The sequence below is a fragment of the Stenella coeruleoalba genome, assembly GCF_951394435.1.
Source record: "Stenella coeruleoalba genome assembly, contig: scaffold_176, whole genome shotgun sequence".
Lineage (NCBI taxonomy): Eukaryota > Metazoa > Chordata > Mammalia > Artiodactyla > Delphinidae > Stenella > Stenella coeruleoalba.
Genome location: NW_027645962.1, coordinates 482,882 through 502,239, shown reverse-complemented (window position 1 = coordinate 502,239; position 19,358 = coordinate 482,882). Strand labels below are relative to the sequence as shown.

Here is a 19,358-nt window from a genome sequence, read left to right as displayed (position 1 = left end):
TAGTGATATCTTATGATGTTTCTTTTTCTGTGTGACTTATTTCAGTTAGAATCATCATACCTGAATCCACTCATTGTGATGCTAAGGGCCTGATGACACAGATTTCATTGCTGAGTGATATTGCTTTGTAAGTAAATACCACAACTTCTTTATCCATTTTTCGCTTTCTGCGATGTTGAACTTGTACTGTAAACGAGGTTCTTGTAAACAGATCCGTTCCAAACTTTGGGGTAGCTGTGTCATTTTGATTTTAATTTCCCTAAGCTATAGGACCATAAGTGGAAGTGCCCTAGGTTCTGTTGCTTTGTTTTTTAGATGTTTCAGGAAACACCATACACTTCTCCCGAGTGGTTGTTGGCAATTTACATCCCGCCCATCAGCATAACAAGGCTCCCAGTTCTCCATGGCCTGTCCTGCCTTTCTGGATTTTACACTTTTTTCAGATGGCCCTTTTGACCGGGGGGAAGTGAGACTTCATTTTAGTGCAGATTTCCTTTGCAAGCTTGCTTGGTTGGCCAAAAAGGGCGTATGCGTTTTTTCCTGAATATATTCAGGAAAAAAGGCATACGCCCTTTTTGGCCAAGTGCATCATTGTGGACGTTCTGCCTCTTTTCCTATGCTTTCAATGCAATTCCAGTCTACCTCCTGAAATCGGTTTCCTGCAATTCTGCCCCGCTTTCAAGTCCTCTTGGCAGCCTTACTTCAGTCTATTTTTGGACGATAGCTGTCATTTATAACTCTGCAGGTTTGTGAAATACAGTGCCCCTGAACTCCTTTCTTCAACTCGCTTTCTTTTGAGCTGGCCGCAACACCGCAGGATGGCTTCAGGCCCTAATCTGGTTCTGGCACTGCACGCTGAGCCTTTGGTTAATTCCTCTTCCTGGTGGGAAATGAGAGTTAAATTTGCCCGTCCAGACACCTCCAGCTAGTCTCTCATTGGTTCTCGCTATTCCTGTTCATCTTCCACAGAAATTGCAAACTGGGCCAAACAGGAGGTTAAAGGGACTGACTCTCCAAGTCGGGAGAGTGTTAGTAAAGCGTCTGGAATGTTGCACCCGAGTACCAGGGGAGGAAAACTGAGACATATTTGAACACGTCTCCCGATCACATGGTTGATCATACTCTAGGTTCCACATGCATGTTTTAGCTGAAGGAAGAATACCTTAAACCTGGAGAGTTGAGACCCGTGTAATGCGTACCATGCAATATGACTTCAAAGGGTCTTCATTTGCTCACCGAACCTCTCCAATCCTATCACTGCTGCGTTTATGCCCCTGTACACATGCTTGATTCTCTTTTGGAGACATAGCAATCCATAGGTTTTCCGATACTTACTAGTAAGGTACATTCTTAGGCGTTTAATATGCGGTGTTGAGTCCATTTCGTTGAGCAAGGAGTAGCTCTTGTCTATTCCATATTTGACTTAAGGAACTTTATCTGTGCTCATTTCAATCTCTGGTTTTATGCAGCACCCCAACTCACCTTTACCCTTAAGCAAGCATAAGTTGGTTTTCTAAATTTGAGACCCTGTTCTGTTCTGTAATTCAGTTCCTGTGTAGCCAAGTTTACATTCCGTGTATTACTGATATCTTATGATGTTTCTTTTCTGTGTGACTTATTTCAGTTAGAATCATCGTACCTGAATCCACTCATTGTGCTGCTACGGGCCTGATGACACAGATTTCATTGCTGAGTGATATTGCTTTGTAAGTAAATACCACAACTTCTTTATCCATTTTTCACTTTCTGCGATGTTGAACTTGTACTGTAAACGAGGTTCTTGTAAACAGAGCCGTTCGAAAGTTTGGGGTGGCTGTGTCTTTTTGATTTTAATTTCCCTAAGCTATAGGACCATAAGTGGAAGTGCCCTAGGTTCTGTTGCTTTGTTTTTTAGATGTTTCAGGAAACACCATACACTTCTCCCGAGTGGTTGTTGGCAATTTACATCCCGCCCATCAGCATAACAAGGCTCCCAGTTCTCCATGGCCTGTCCTGCCTTTCTGGATTTTACACTTTTTTCAGATGGCCCTTTTGACCGGGGGGAAGTGAGACTTCATTGTAGTGCAGATTTCCTTTGCAAGCTTGCTTGGTTGGCCAAAAAGGGCGTATGCGTTTTTTCCTGAATATATTCAGGAAAAAACGCATACGCCCTTTTTGGCCAAGTGCATCATTGTGGACGTTCTGCCTCTTTTCCTATGCTTTCAATGCAATTCCAGTCTACCTCCTGAAATCGGTTTCCTGCAATTCTGCCCCTCTTTCAAGTCCTCTTGGCAGCCTTGCTTCAGTCTATTTTTGGACGATAGCTGTCATTTATAACTCTGCAGGTTTGTGAATTACAGTGCCCCTGAGCTCCTTTCTTCAACTCGCTTTCTTTTGAGCTGGCCGCAACACCGCAGGATGGCTTCAGGCCCTAATCTGGTTCCGGTACGGCACGCTGAGCCTTTGGTTATTTCCTCTTCCTGGTGGGAAATGAGAGTTAAATTTGCCCGTCCAGACACCTCCAGCTAGCCTCTCATTGGTTCTCGCTATTCCTGTTCATCTTCCGCAGAAATTGCAAACTGGGCCAAACAGGAGATTAAAGGCGCTGACTCTCCAAGTGGGGAGAGTGTTAGTAAAGCATCTGGAATGTTGCACCCGAGTACCAGGGGAGGAAAACTGAGACATATTTGAACACGTCTCCCGATCACATGGTTGATCATACTCTAGGTTCCACATGCATGTTTTAGCTGAAGGAAGAATACCTTAAACCTGGAGAGTTGAGACCCGTGTAATGCGTACCATGCAATATGACTTCAAAGGGTCTTCATTTGCTCACCGAACCTCTCCAATCCTATCACTGCTGCGTTTATGCCCCTGTACACGTGCTTGATTCTCTTTTGGAGACATAGCAATCCATAGGTTTTCCGATACTTACTAGTAAGGTACATTCTTAGGCGTTTAATATGCGGTGTTGAGTCCATTTCGTTGAGCAAGGAGTAGCTCTTGTCTATTCCATATTTGACTTAAGGAACTTTATCTGTGCTAATTTCAATCTCTGGTTTTATGCAGCACCCCAACTCACCTTTACCCTTAAGCAAGCATAAGTTGGTTTTCTAAATTTGAGACACTGTTCCGTTTTGGAATTCAGTTCCTGTGTAGCCAAGTTTACATTCCGTGTATTAGTGATATCTTATGATGTTTCTTTTTCTGTGTGACTTATTTCAGTTAGAATCATCATACCTGAATCCACTCATTGTGATGCTAAGGGCCTGATGACACAGATTTCATTGCTGAGTGATATTGCTTTGTAAGTAAATACCACAACTTCTTTATCCATTTTTCACTTTCTGCGATGTTGAACTTGTACTGTAAACGAGGTTCTTGTAAACAGATCCGTTCCAAACTTTGGGGTGGCTGTGTCTTTTTGATTTTAATTTCCCTAAGCTATAGGACCATAAGTGGAAGTGCCCTAGGTTCTGTTGCTTTGTTTTTTAGATGTTTCAGGAAACACCATACACTTCTCCCGAGTGGTTGTTGGCAATTTACATCCCGCCCATCAGCATAACAAGGCTCCCAGTTCTCCATAGCCTGTCTTGTCTTTCTGGATTTTACACTTTTTTCAGATGGCCCTTTTGACCGGGGGGAAGTGAGACTTCTTTTTAGTGCAGATTTCCTTTGCAAGCTTGCTTGGTTGGCCAAAAAGGGCGTATGCGTTTTTTCCTGAATATATTCAGGAAAAAACGCATACGCCCTTTTTGGCCAAGTGCATCATTGTGGACTTTCTGCCTCTTTTCCTATGCTTTCAATGCAATTCCAGTCTACTTCCTGAAATCGGTTTCCTGCAATTCTGCCCCGCTTTCAAGTCCTCTTGGCAGCCTTACTTCAGTCTATTTTTGGACGATAGCTGTCATTTATAACTCTGCAGGTTTGTGAAATACAGTGCCCCTGAGCTCCTTTCTTCAACTCGCTTTCTTGTGACCTGGCCGCAACACCGCAGGATGGCTTCAGGCCCTAATCTGGTTCTGGCACGGCACGCTGAGCCTTTGGTTAATTCCTCTTCCTGGTGGGAAATGAGAGTTAAATTTGCCCGTCCAGACACCTCCAGCTAGTCTCTCATTGCTTCTCGCTATTCCTGTTCATCTTCCGCAGAAATTGCAAACTGGGCCAAACAGGAGGTTAAAGGGACTGACTCTCCAAGTCGGGAGAGTGTTAGTAAAGCGTCTGGAATGTTGCACCCGAGTACCAGGGGAGGAAAACTGAGACATATTTGAACACGTCTCCCGATCACATGGTTGATCATACTCTAGGTTCCACATGCATGTTTTAGCTGAAGGAAGAATACCTTAAACCTGGAGAGTTGAGACCCGTGTAATGCGTACCATGCAATATGACTTCAAAGGGTCTTCATTTGCTCACCGAACCTCTCCAATCCTATCACTGCTGCGTTTATGCCCCTGTACACATGCTTGATTCTCTTTTGGAGACATAGCAATCCATAGGTTTTCCGATACTTACTAGTAAGGTACATTCTTAGGCGTTTAATATGCGGTGTTGAGTCCATTTCATTGAGCATGGAGTAGCTCTTGTCTATTCCATATTTGACTTAAGGAACTTTATCTGTGCTCATTTCAATCTCTGGTTTTATGCAGCACCCCAACTCACCTTTACCCTTAAGCAAGCATAAGTTGGTTTTCTAAATTTGAGACCCTGTTCTGTTCAGTAATTCAGTTCCTGTGTAGCCAAGTTTACATTCCGTGTATTACTGATATCTTATGATGTTTCTTTTCTGTGTGACTTATTTCAGTTAGAATCATCATACCTGAATCCACTCATTGTGCTGCTACGGGCCTGATGACACAGATTTCATTGCTGAGTGATATTGCTTTGTAAGTAAATACCACAACTTCTTTATCCATTTTTCACTTTCTGCGATGTTGAACTTGTACTGTAAACGAGGTTCTTGTAAACAGAGCCGTTCGAAAGTTTGGGGTGGCTGTGTCTTTTTGATTTTAATTTCCCTAAGCTATAGGACCATAAGTGGAAGTGCCCTAGGTTCTGTTGCTTTGTTTTTTAGATGTTTCAGGAAACACCATACACTTCTCCCGAGTGGTTGTTGGCAATTTACATCCCGCCCATCAGCATAACAAGGCTCCCAGTTCTCCATGGCCTGTCCTGCCTTTCTGGATTTTACACTTTTTTCAGATGGCCCTTTTGACCGGGGGGAAGTGAGACTTCATTGTAGTGCAGATTTCCTTTGCAAGCTTGCTTGGTTGGCCAAAAAGGGCGTATGCGTTTTTTCCTGAATATATTCAGGAAAAAACGCATACGCCCTTTTTGGCCAAGTGCATCATTGTGGACGTTCTGCCTCTTTTCCTATGCTTTCAATGCAATTCCAGTCTACCTCCTGAAATCGGTTTCCTGCAATTCTGCCCCTCTTTCAAGTCCTCTTGGCAGCCTTGCTTCAGTCTATTTTTGGACGATAGCTGTCATTTATAACTCTGCAGGTTTGTGAATTACAGTGCCCCTGAGCTCCTTTCTTCAACTCGCTTTCTTGTGAGCTGGCCGCAACACCGCAGGATGGCTTCAGGCCCTAATCTGGTTCCGGTACGGCACGCTGAGCCTTTGGTTATTTCCTCTTCCTGGTGGGAAATGAGAGTTAAATTTGCCCGTCCAGACACCTCCAGCTAGCCTCTCATTGGTTCTCGCTATTCCTGTTCATCTTCCGCAGAAATTGCAAACTGGGCCAAACAGGAGATTAAAGGCGCTGACTCTCCAAGTGGGGAGAGTGTTAGTAAAGCGTCTGGAATGTTGCACCCGAGTACCAGGGGAGGAAAACTGAGACATATTTGAACACGTCTCCCGTTCACATGGTTGATCATACTTGGGTTCCACATGCATGTTTTAGCTGAAGGAAGAATACCTTAAACCTGGAGAGTTGAGACCCGTGTAATGGGTACCATGCAATATGACTTCAAAGGGTCTTCATTTGCTCACCGAACCTCTCCAATCCTATCACTGCTGCGTTTATGCCCCTGTACACACGCTTGATTCTCTTTTGGAGACATAGCAATCCATAAGTTTTAAGATACTTACTAGTCAGGTACATTCTTAGGCGTTTACTATGGGGTGTTGAGTCCATTTCGTTGAGCAAGGAGTAGCTCTTGTCTATTCCATATTTGGCTTAAGGAACTTTATCTGTGCTAATTTCAATCTCTGGTTTTATGCAGCACCCCAACTCACCTTTCCCCTTAAGCAAGCATAAGTTGGTTTTCTAAATTTGAGACACTGTTCCGTTTTGGAATTCAGTTCCTGTGTAGCCAAGTTTACATTCCGTGTATTAGTGATATCTTATGATGTTTCTTTTTCTGTGTGACTTATTTCAGTTAGAATCATCATACCTGAATCCACTCATTGTGATGCTAAGGGCCTGATGACACAGATTTCATTGCTGAGTGATATTGCTTTGTAAGTAAATACCACAACTTCTTTATCCATTTTTCACTTTCTACGATGTTGAACTTGTACTGTAAACGAGGTTCTTGTAAACAGATCCGTTCCAAACTTTGGGGTAGCTGTGTCTTTTTGATTTTAATTTCCCTAAGCTATAGGACCATAAGTGGAAGTGCCCTAGGTTCTGTTGCTTTGTTTTTTAGATGTTTCAGGAAACCCCATACACTTCTCCCGAGTGGTTGTTGGCAATTTACATCCCGCCCATCAGCATAACAAGGCTCCCAGTTCTCCATGGCCTGTCTTGTCTTTCTGGATTTTACACTTTTTTCAGATGACCCTTTTGACCGGGGGGAAGTGAGACTTCATTTTAGTGCAGATTTCCTTTGCAAGCTTGCTTGGTTGGCCAAAAAGGGCGTATGCGTTTTTTCCTGAATATATTCAGGAAAAAACGCATACGCCCTTTTTGGCCAAGTGCATCATTGTGGACGTTCTGCCTCTTTTCCTATGCTTTCAATGCAATTCCAGTCTACCTCCTGAAATCGGTTTCCTGCAATTCTGCCCCGCTTTCAAGTCCTCTTGGCAGCCTTACTTCAGTCTATTTTTGGACGATAGCTGTCATTTATAACTCTGCAGGTTTGTGAAATACAGTGCCCCTGAGCTCCTTTCTTCAACTCGCTTTCTTTTGAGCTGGCCGCAACACCGCAGGATGGCTTCAGGCCCTAATCTGGTTCTGGCACGGCACGCTGAGCCTTTGGTTAATTCCTCTTCCTGTTGGGAAATGAGAGTTAAATTTGCCCGTCCAGACACCTCCAGCTAGTCTCTCATTGGTTCTCGCTATTCCTGTTCATCTTCCACAGAAATTGCAAACTGGGCCAAACAGGAGGTTAAAGGGACTGACTCTCCAAGTCGGGAGAGTGTTAGTAAAGCGTCTGGAATGTTGCACCCGAGTACCAGGGGAGGAAAACTGAGACATATTTGAACACGTCTCCCGATCACATGGTTGATCATACTCTAGGTTCCACATGCATGTTTTAGCTGAAGGAAGAATACCTTAAACCTGGAGATTTGAGACCCGTGTAATGCGTACCATGCAATATGACTTCAAAGGGTCTTCATTTGCTCACCGAACCTCTCCAATCCTATCACTGCTGCGTTTATGCCCCTGTACACGTGCTTGATTCTCTTTTGGAGACATAGCAATCCATAGGTTTTCCGATACTTACTAGTAAGGTACATTCTTAGGCGTTTAATATGCGGTGTTGAGTCCATTTCGTTGAGCAAGGAGTAGCTCTTGTCTATTCCATATTTGACTTAAGGAACTTTATCTGTGCTCATTTCAATCTCTGGTTTTATGCAGCACCCCAACTCACCTTTACCCTTAAGCAAGCATAAGTTGGTTTTCTAAATTTGAGACCCTGTTCTGTTCTGTAATTCAGTTCCTGTGTAGCCAAGTTTACATTCCGTGTATTACTGATATCTTATGATGTTTCTTTTCTGTGTGACTTATTTCAGTTAGAATCATCATACCTGAATCCACTCATTGTGCTGCTAAGGGCCTGATGACACAGATTTCATTGCTGAGTGATATTGCTTTGTAAGTAAATACCACAACTTCTTTATCCATTTTTCACTTTCTGCGATGTTGAACTTGTACTGTAAACGAGGTTCTTGTAAACAGAGCCGTTCGAAAGTTTGGGGTGGCTGTGTCTTTTTGATTTTAATTTCCCTAAGCTATAGGACCATAAGTGGAAGTGCCCTAGGTTCTGTTGCTTTGTTTTTTAGATGTTTCAGGAAACACCATACACTTCTCCCGAGTGGTTGTTGGCAATTTACATCCCGCCCATCAGCATAACAAGGCTCCCAGTTCTCCATGGCCTGTCCTGCCTTTCTGGATTTTACACTTTTTTCAGATGGCCCTTTTGACCGGGGGGAAGTGAGACTTCATTGTAGTGCAGATTTCCTTTGCAAGCTTGCTTGGTTGGCCAAAAAGGGCGTATGCGTTTTTTCCTGAATATATTCAGGAAAAAACGCATACGCCCTTTTTGGCCAAGTGCATCATTGTGGACGTTCTGCCTCTTTTCCTATGCTTTCAATGCAATTCCAGTCTACCTCCTGAAATCGGTTTCCTGCAATTCTGCCCCTCTTTCAAGTCCTCTTGGCAGCCTTGCTTCAGTCTATTTTTGGACGATAGCTGTCATTTATAACTCTGCAGGTTTGTGAATTACAGTGCCCCTGAGCTCCTTTCTTCAACTCGCTTTCTTGTGAGCTGGCCGCAACACCGCAGGATGGCTTCAGGCCCTAATCTGGTTCCGGTACGGCACGCTGAGCCTTTGGTTATTTCCTCTTCCTGGTGGGAAATGAGAGTTAAATTTGCCCGTCCAGACACCTCCAGCTAGCCTCTCATTGGTTCTCGCTATTCCTGTTCATCTTCCGCAGAAATTGCAAACTGGGCCAAACAGGAGATTAAAGGCGCTGACTCTCCAAGTGGGGAGAGTGTTAGTAAAGCGTCTGGAATGTTGCACCCGAGTACCAGGGGAGGAAAACTGAGACATATTTGAACACGTCTCCCGTTCACATGGTTGATCATACTTGGGTTCCACATGCATGTTTTAGCTGAAGGAAGAATACCTTAAACCTGGAGAGTTGAGACCCGTGTAATGGGTACCATGCAATATGACTTCAAAGGGTCTTCATTTGCTCACCGAACCTCTCCAATCCTATCACTGCTGCGTTTATGCCCCTGTACACACGCTTGATTCTCTTTTGGAGACATAGCAATCCATAAGTTTTAAGATACTTACTAGTCAGGTACATTCTTAGGCGTTTACTATGGGGTGTTGAGTCCATTTCGTTGAGCAAGGAGTAGCTCTTGTCTATTCCATATTTGGCTTAAGGAACTTTATCTGTGCTAATTTCAATCTCTGGTTTTATGCAGCACCCCAACTCACCTTTCCCCTTAAGCAAGCATAAGTTGGTTTTCTAAATTTGAGACACTGTTCCGTTTTGGAATTCAGTTCCTGTGTAGCCAAGTTTACATTCCGTGTATTAGTGATATCTTATGATGTTTCTTTTTCTGTGTGACTTATTTCAGTTAGAATCATCATACCTGAATCCACTCATTGTGATGCTAAGGGCCTGATGACACAGATTTCATTGCTGAGTGATATTGCTTTGTAAGTAAATACCACAACTTCTTTATCCATTTTTCACTTTCTACGATGTTGAACTTGTACTGTAAACGAGGTTCTTGTAAACAGATCCGTTCCAAACTTTGGGGTAGCTGTGTCTTTTTGATTTTAATTTCCCTAAGCTATAGGACCATAAGTGGAAGTGCCCTAGGTTCTGTTGCTTTGTTTTTTAGATGTTTCAGGAAACCCCATACACTTCTCCCGAGTGGTTGTTGGCAATTTACATCCCGCCCATCAGCATAACAAGGCTCCCAGTTCTCCATGGCCTGTCTTGTCTTTCTGGATTTTACACTTTTTTCAGATGACCCTTTTGACCGGGGGGAAGTGAGACTTCATTTTAGTGCAGATTTCCTTTGCAAGCTTGCTTGGTTGGCCAAAAAGGGCGTATGCGTTTTTTCCTGAATATATTCAGGAAAAAACGCATACGCCCTTTTTGGCCAAGTGCATCATTGTGGACGTTCTGCCTCTTTTCCTATGCTTTCAATGCAATTCCAGTCTACCTCCTGAAATCGGTTTCCTGCAATTCTGCCCCGCTTTCAAGTCCTCTTGGCAGCCTTACTTCAGTCTATTTTTGGACGATAGCTGTCATTTATAACTCTGCAGGTTTGTGAAATACAGTGCCCCTGAGCTCCTTTCTTCAACTCGCTTTCTTTTGAGCTGGCCGCAACACCGCAGGATGGCTTCAGGCCCTAATCTGGTTCTGGCACGGCACGCTGAGCCTTTGGTTAATTCCTCTTCCTGTTGGGAAATGAGAGTTAAATTTGCCCGTCCAGACACCTCCAGCTAGTCTCTCATTGGTTCTCGCTATTCCTGTTCATCTTCCACAGAAATTGCAAACTGGGCCAAACAGGAGGTTAAAGGGACTGACTCTCCAAGTCGGGAGAGTGTTAGTAAAGCGTCTGGAATGTTGCACCCGAGTACCAGGGGAGGAAAACTGAGACATATTTGAACACGTCTCCCGATCACATGGTTGATCATACTCTAGGTTCCACATGCATGTTTTAGCTGAAGGAAGAATACCTTAAACCTGGAGATTTGAGACCCGTGTAATGCGTACCATGCAATATGACTTCAAAGGGTCTTCATTTGCTCACCGAACCTCTCCAATCCTATCACTGCTGAGTTTATGCCCCTGTACACGTGCTTGATTCTCTTTTGGAGACATAGCAATCCATAGGTTTTCCGATACTTACTAGTAAGGTACATTCTTAGGCGTTTAATATGCGGTGTTGAGTCCATTTCGTTGAGCAAGGAGTAGCTCTTGTCTATTCCATATTTGACTTAAGGAACTTTATCTGTGCTCATTTCAATCTCTGGTTTTATGCAGCACCCCAACTCACCTTTACCCTTAAGCAAGCATAAGTTGGTTTTCTAAATTTGAGACCCTGTTCTGTTCTGTAATTCAGTTCCTGTGTAGCCAAGTTTACATTCCGTGTATTACTGATATCTTATGATGTTTCTTTTCTGTGTGACTTATTTCAGTTAGAATCATCATACCTGAATCCACTCATTGTGCTGCTAAGGGCCTGATGACACAGATTTCATTGCTGAGTGATATTGCTTTGTAAGTAAATACCACAACTTCTTTATCCATTTTTCACTTTCTGCGATGTTGAACTTGTACTGTAAACGAGGTTCTTGTAAACAGAGCCGTTCGAAAGTTTGGGGTGGCTGTGTCTTTTTGATTTTAATTTCCCTAAGCTATAGGACCATAAGTGGAAGTGCCCTAGGTTCTGTTGCTTTGTTTTTTAGATGTTTCAGGAAACACCATACACTTCTCCCGAGTGGTTGTTGGCAATTTACATCCCGCCCATCAGCATAACAAGGCTCCCAGTTCTCCATGGCCTGTCCTGCCTTTCTGGATTTTACACTTTTTTCAGATGGCCCTTTTGACCGGGGGGAAGTGAGACTTCATTGTAGTGCAGATTTCCTTTGCAAGCTTGCTTGGTTGGCCAAAAAGTGCGTATGCGTTTTTTCCTGAATATATTCAGGAAAAAACGCATACGCCCTTTTTGGCCAAGTGCATCATTGTGGACGTTCTGCCTCTTTTCCTATGCTTTCAATGCAATTCCAGTCTACCTCCTGAAATCGGTTTCCTGCAATTCTGCCCCTCTTTCAAGTCCTCTTGGCAGCCTTGCTTCAGTCTATTTTTGGACGATAGCTGTCATTTATAACTCTGCAGGTTTGTGAATTACAGTGCCCCTGAGCTCCTTTCTTCAACTCACTTTCTTGTGACCTGGCCGCAACACCGCAGGATGGCTTCAGGCCCTAATCTGGTTCCGGTACGGCACGCTGAGCCTTTGGTTATTTCCTCTTCCTGGTGGGAAATGAGAGTTAAATTTGCCCGTCCAGACACCTCCAGCTAGCCTCTCATTGGTTCTCGCTATTCCTGTTCATCTTCCGCAGAAATTGCAAACTGGGCCAAACAGGAGATTAAAGGCGCTGACTCTCCAAGTGGGGAGAGTGTTAGTAAAGCGTCTGGAATGTTGCACCCGAGTACCAGGGGAGGAAAACTGAGACATATTTGAACACGTCTCCCGTTCACATGGTTGATCATACTTGGGTTCCACATGCATGTTTTAGCTGAAGGAAGAATACCTTAAACCTGGAGAGTTGAGACCCGTGTAATGGGTACCATGCAATATGACTTCAAAGGGTCTTCATTTGCTCACCGAACCTCTCCAATCCTATCACTGCTGCGTTTATGCCCCTGTACACACGCTTGATTCTCTTTTGGAGACATAGCAATCCATAAGTTTTAAGATACTTACTAGTCAGGTACATTCTTAGGCGTTTAATATGGGGTGTTGAGTCCATTTCGTTGAGCAAGGAGTAGCTCTTGTCTATTCCATATTTGGCTTAAGGAACTTTATCTGTGCTAATTTCAATCTCTGGTTTTATGCAGCACCCCAACTCACCTTTACCCTTAAGCAAGCATAAGTTGGTTTTCTAAATTTGAGACACTGTTCCGTTTTGGAATTCAGTTCCTGTGTAGCCAAGTTTACATTCCGTGTATTAGTGATATCTTATGATGTTTCTTTTTCTGTGTGACTTATTTCAGTTAGAATCATCATACCTGAATGCACTCATTGTGATGCTAAGGGCCTGATGACACAGATTTCATTGCTGAGTGATATTGCTTTGTAAGTAAATACCACAACTTCTTTATCCATTTTTCACTTTCTGCGATGTTGAACTTGTACTGTAAACGAGGTTCTTGTAAACAGATCCGTTCCAAACTTTGGGGTGGCTGTGTCTTTTTGATTTTAATTTCCCTAAGCTATAGGACCATAAGTGGAAGTGCCCTAGGTTCTGTTGCTTTGTTTTTTAGATGTTTCAGGAAACACCATACACTTCTCCCGAGTGGTTGTTGGCAATTTACATCCCGCCCATCAGCATAACAAGGCTCCCAGTTCTCCATGGCCTGTCTTGTCTTTCTGGATTTTACACTTTTTTCAGATGGCCCTTTTGACCGGGGGGAAGTGAGACTTCATTTTAGTGCAGATTTCCTTTGCAAGCTTGCTTGGTTGGCCAAAAAGGGCGTATGCGTTTTTTCCTGAATATATTCAGGAAAAAACGCATACGCCCTTTTTGGCCAAGTGCATCATTGTGGACGTTCTGCCTCTTTTCCTATGCTTTCAATGCAATTCCAGTCTACTTCCTGAAATCGGTTTCCTGCAATTCTGCCCCGCTTTCAAGTCCTCTTGGCAGCCTTACTTCAGTCTATTTTTGGACGATAGCTGTCATTTATAACTCTGCAGGTTTGTGAAATACAGTGCCCCTGAGCTCCTTTCTTCAACTCGCTTTCTTGTGACCTGGCCGCAACACCGCAGGATGGCTTCAGGCCCTAATCTGGTTCTGGCACGGCACGCTGAGCCTTTGGTTAATTCCTCTTCCTGGTGGGAAATGAGAGTTAAATTTGCCCGTCCAGACACCTCCAGCTAGTCTCTCATTGCTTCTCGCTATTCCTGTTCATCTTCCGCAGAAATTGCAAACTGGGCCAAACAGGAGGTTAAAGGGACTGACTCTCCAAGTCGGGAGAGTGTTAGTAAAGCGTCTGGAATGTTGCACCCGAGTACCAGGGGAGGAAAACTGAGACATATTTGAACACGTCTCCCGATCACATGGTTGATCATACTCTAGGTTCCACATGCATGTTTTAGCTGAAGGAAGAATACCTTAAACCTGGAGAGTTGAGACCCGTGTAATGCGTACCATGCAATATGACTTCAAAGGGTCTTCATTTGCTCACCGAACCTCTCCAATCCTATCACTGCTGCGTTTATGCCCCTGTACACATGCTTGATTCTCTTTTGGAGACATAGCAATCCATAGGTTTTCCGATACTTACTAGTAAGGTACATTCTTAGGCGTTTAATATGCGGTGTTGAGTCCATTTCGTTGAGCATGGAGTAGCTCTTGTCTATTCCATATTTGACTTAAGGAACTTTATCTGTGCTAATTTCAATCTCTGGTTTTATGCAGCACCCCAACTCACCTTTACCCTTAAGCAAGCATAAGTTGGTTTTCTAAATTTGAGACCCTGTTCTGTTCAGTAATTCAGTTCCTGTGTAGCCAAGTTTACATTCCGTGTATTACTGATATCTTATGATGTTTCTTTTCTGTGTGACTTATTTCAGTTAGAATCATCATACCTGAATCCACTCATTGTGCTGCTACGGGCCTGATGACACAGATTTCATTGCTGAGTGATATTGCTTTGTAAGTAAATACCACAACTTCTTTATCCATTTTTCACTTTCTGCGATGTTGAACTTGTACTGTAAACGAGGTTCTTGTAAACAGAGCCGTTCGAAAGTTTGGGGTGGCTGTGTCTTTTTGATTTTAATTTCCCTAAGCTATAGGACCATAAGTGGAAGTGCCCTAGGTTCTGTTGCTTTGTTTTTTAGATGTTTCAGGAAACACCATACACTTCTCCCGAGTGGTTGTTGGCAATTTACATCCCGCCCATCAGCATAACAAGGCTCCCAGTTCTCCATGGCCTGTCCTGCCTTTCTGGATTTTACACTTTTTTCAGATGGCCCTTTTGACCGGGGGGAAGTGAGACTTCATTGTAGTGCAGATTTCCTTTGCAAGCTTGCTTGGTTGGCCAAAAAGGGCGTATGCGTTTTTTCCTGAATATATTCAGGAAAAAACGCATACGCCCTTTTTGGCCAAGTGCATCATTGTGGACGTTCTGCCTCTTTTCCTATGCTTTCAATGCAATTCCAGTCTACCTCCTGAAATCGGTTTCCTGCAATTCTGCCCCTCTTTCAAGTCCTCTTGGCAGCCTTGCTTCAGTCTATTTTTGGACGATAGCTGTCATTTATAACTCTGCAGGTTTGTGAATTACAGTGCCCCTGAGCTCCTTTCTTCAACTCGCTTTCTTGTGAGCTGGCCGCAACACCGCAGGATGGCTTCAGGCCCTAATCTGGTTCCGGTACGGCACGCTGAGCCTTTGGTTATTTCCTCTTCCTGGTGGGAAATGAGAGTTAAATTTGCCCGTCCAGACACCTCCAGCTAGCCTCTCATTGGTTCTCGCTATTCCTGTTCATCTTCCGCAGAAATTGCAAACTGGGCCAAACAGGAGATTAAAGGCGCTGACTCTCCAAGTGGGGAGAGTGTTAGTAAAGCGTCTGGAATGTTGCACCCGAGTACCAGGGGAGGAAAACTGAGACATATTTGAACACGTCTCCCGTTCACATGGTTGATCATACTTGGGTTCCACATGCATGTTTTAGCTGAAGGAAGAATACCTTAAACCTGGAGAGTTGAGACCCGTGTAATGGGTACCATGCAATATGACTTCAAAGGGTCTTCATTTGCTCACCGAACCTCTCCAATCCTATCACTGCTGCGTTTATGCCCCTGTACACACGCTTGATTCTCTTTTGGAGACATAGCAATCCATAAGTTTTAAGATACTTACTAGTCAGGTACATTCTTAGGCGTTTACTATGGGGTGTTGAGTCCATTTCGTTGAGCAAGGAGTAGCTCTTGTCTATTCCATATTTGGCTTAAGGAACTTTATCTGTGCTCATTTCAATCTCTGGTTTTATGCAGCACCCCAACTCACCTTTCCCCTTAAGCAAGCATAAGTTGGTTTTCTAAATTTGAGACACTGTTCCGTTTTGGAATTCAGTTCCTGTGTAGCCAAGTTTACATTCCGTGTATTAGTGATATCTTATGATGTTTCTTTTTCTGTGTGACTTATTTCAGTTAGAATCATCATACCTGAATCCACTCATTGTGATGCTAAGGGCCTGATGACACAGATTTCATTGCTGAGTGATATTGCTTTGTAAGTAAATACCACAACTTCTTTATCCATTTTTCACTTTCTACGATGTTGAACTTGTACTGTAAACGAGGTTCTTGTAAACAGATCCGTTCCAAACTTTGGGGTAGCTGTGTCTTTTTGATTTTAATTTCCCTAAGCTATAGGACCATAAGTGGAAGTGCCCTAGGTTCTGTTGCTTTGTTTTTTAGATGTTTCAGGAAACCCCATACACTTCTCCCGAGTGGTTGTTGGCAATTTACATCCCGCCCATCAGCATAACAAGGCTCCCAGTTCTCCATGGCCTGTCTTGTCTTTCTGGATTTTACACTTTTTTCAGATGACCCTTTTGACCGGGGGGAAGTGAGACTTCATTTTAGTGCAGATTTCCTTTGCAAGCTTGCTTGGTTGGCCAAAAAGGGCGTATGCGTTTTTTCCTGAATATATTCAGGAAAAAACGCATACGCCCTTTTTGGCCAAGTGCATCATTGTGGACGTTCTGCCTCTTTTCCTATGCTTTCAATGCAATTCCAGTCTACCTCCTGAAATCGGTTTCCTGCAATTCTGCCCCGCTTTCAAGTCCTCTTGGCAGCCTTACTTCAGTCTATTTTTGGACGATAGCTGTCATTTATAACTCTGCAGGTTTGTGAAATACAGTGCCCCTGAGCTCCTTTCTTCAACTCGCTTTCTTTTGAGCTGGCCGCAACACCGCAGGATGGCTTCAGGCCCTAATCTGGTTCTGGCACGGCACGCTGAGCCTTTGGTTAATTCCTCTTCCTGTTGGGAAATGAGAGTTAAATTTGCCCGTCCAGACACCTCCAGCTAGTCTCTCATTGGTTCTCGCTATTCCTGTTCATCTTCCACAGAAATTGCAAACTGGGCCAAACAGGAGGTTAAAGGGACTGACTCTCCAAGTCGGGAGAGTGTTAGTAAAGCGTCTGGAATGTTGCACCCGAGTACCAGGGGAGGAAAACTGAGACATATTTGAACACGTCTCCCGATCACATGGTTGATCATACTCTAGGTTCCACATGCATGTTTTAGCTGAAGGAAGAATACCTTAAACCTGGAGAGTTGAGACCCGTGTAATGCGTACCATGCAATATGACTTCAAAGGGTCTTCATTTGCTCACCGAACCTCTCCAATCCTATCACTGCTGCGTTTATGCCCCTGTACACGTGCTTGATTCTCTTTTGGAGACATAGCAATCCATAGGTTTTCCGATACTTACTAGTAAGGTACATTCTTAGGCGTTTAATATGCGGTGTTGAGTCCATTTCGTTGAGCAAGGAGTAGCTCTTGTCTATTCCATATTTGACTTAAGGAACTTTATCTGTGCTCATTTCAATCTCTGGTTTTATGCAGCACCCCAACTCACCTTTACCCTTAAGCAAGCATAAGTTGGTTTTCTAAATTTGAGACCCTGTTCTGTTCTGTAATTCAGTTCCTGTGTAGCCAAGTTTACATTCCGTGTATTACTGATATCTTATGATGTTTCTTTTCTGTGTGACTTATTTCAGTTAGAATCATCATACCTGAATCCACTCATTGTGCTGCTAAGGGCCTGATGACACAGATTTCATTGCTGAGTGATATTGCTTTGTAAGTAAATACCACAACTTCTTTATCCATTTTTCACTTTCTGCGATGTTGAACTTGTACTGTAAACGAGGTTCTTGTAAACAGAGCCGTTCGAAAGTTTGGGGTGGCTGTGTCTTTTTGATTTTAATTTCCCTAAGCTATAGGACCATAAGTGGAAGTGCCCTAGGTTCTGTTGCTTTGTTTTTTAGATGTTTCAGGAAACACCATACACTTCTCCCGAGTGGTTGTTGGCAATTTACATCCCGCCCATCAGCATAACAAGGCTCCCAGTTCTCCATGGCCTGTCCTGCCTTTCTGGATTTTACACTTTTTTCAGATGGCCCTTTTGACCGGGGGGAAGTGAGACTTCATTGTAGTGCAGATTTCCTTTGCAAGCTTGCTTGGTTGGCCAAAAAGGGCGTATGCGTTTTTTCCTGAATATATTCAGGAAAAAACGCATACGCCCTTTTTGGCCAAGTGCATCATTGTGGACGTTCTGCCTCTTTTCCTATGCTTTCAATGCAATTCCAGTCTACCTCCTGAAATCGGTTTCCTGCAATTCTGCCCCTCTTTCAAGTCCTCTTGGCAGCCTTGCTTCAGTCTATTTTTGGACGATAGCTGTCATTTATAACTCTGCAGGTTTGTGAATTACAGTGCCCCTGAGCTCCTTTCTTCAACTCGCTTTCTTTTGAGCTGGCCGCAACACCGCAGGATGGCTTCAGGCCCTAATCTGGTTCCGGTATGGCACGCTGAGCCTTTGGTTATTTCCTCTTCCTGGTGGGAAATGAGAGTTAAATTTGCCCGTCCAGACACCTCCAGCTAGCCTCTCATTGGTTCTCGCTATTCCTGTTCATCTTCCGCAGAAATTGCAAACTGGGCCAAACAGGAGATTAAAGGCGCTGACTCTCCAAGTGGGGAGAGTGTTAGTAAAGCGTCTGGAATGTTGCACCCGAGTACCAGGGGAGGAAAACTGAGACATATTTGAACACGTCTCCCGTTCACATGGTTGATCATACTTGGGTTCCACATGCATGTTTTAGCTGAAGGAAGAATACCTTAAACCTGGAGAGTTGAGACCCGTGTAATGGGTACCATGGAATATGACTTCAAAGGGTCTTCATTTGCTCACCGAACCTCTCCAATCCTATCACTGCTGCGTTTATGCCCCTGTACACACGCTTGATTCTCTTTTGGAGACATAGCAATCCATAAGTTTTAAGATACTTACTAGTCAGGTACATTCTTAGGCGTTTAATATGGGGTGTTGAGTCCATTTCGTTGAGCAAGGAGTAGCTCTTGTCTATTCCATATTTGGCTTAAGGAACTTTATCTGTGCTCATTTCAATCTCTGGTTTTATGCAGCACCCCAACTCACCTTTCCCCTTAAGCAAGCATAAGTTGGTTTTCTAAATTTGAGACACTGTTCCGTTTTGGAATTCAGTTCCTGTGTAGCCAAGTTTACATTCCGTGTATTAGTGATATCTTATGATGTTTCTTTTTCTGTGTGACTTATTTCAGTTAGAATCATCATACCTGAATCCACTCATTGTGATGCTAAGGGCCTGATGACACAGATTTCATTGCTGAGTGATATTGCTTTGTAAGTAAATACCACAACTTCTTTATCCATTTTTCGCTTTCTGCGATGTTGAACTTGTACTGTAAACGAGGTTCTTGTAAACAGATCCGTTCCAAACTTTGGGGTAGCTGTGTCATTTTGATTTTAATTTCCCTAAGCTATAAGACCATAAGTGGAAGTGCCCTAGGTTCTGTTGCTTTGTTTTTTAGATGTTTCAGGAAACACCATACACTTCTCCCGAGTGGTTGTTGGCAATTTACATCCCGCCCATCAGCATAACAAGGCTCCCAGTTCTCCATGGCC

The 19,358-nt window shown here is 43.6% G+C and overlaps 1 long non-coding RNA gene across 1 annotated transcript in view; it reads left to right on the top strand.

Moving 5' to 3' along the window:
• Positions 1 to 19,358, top strand: part of LOC307181429 — a 569,076-nt gene that overhangs the window by 187,661 nt on the left and 362,057 nt on the right. The window lies entirely within an intron of this gene.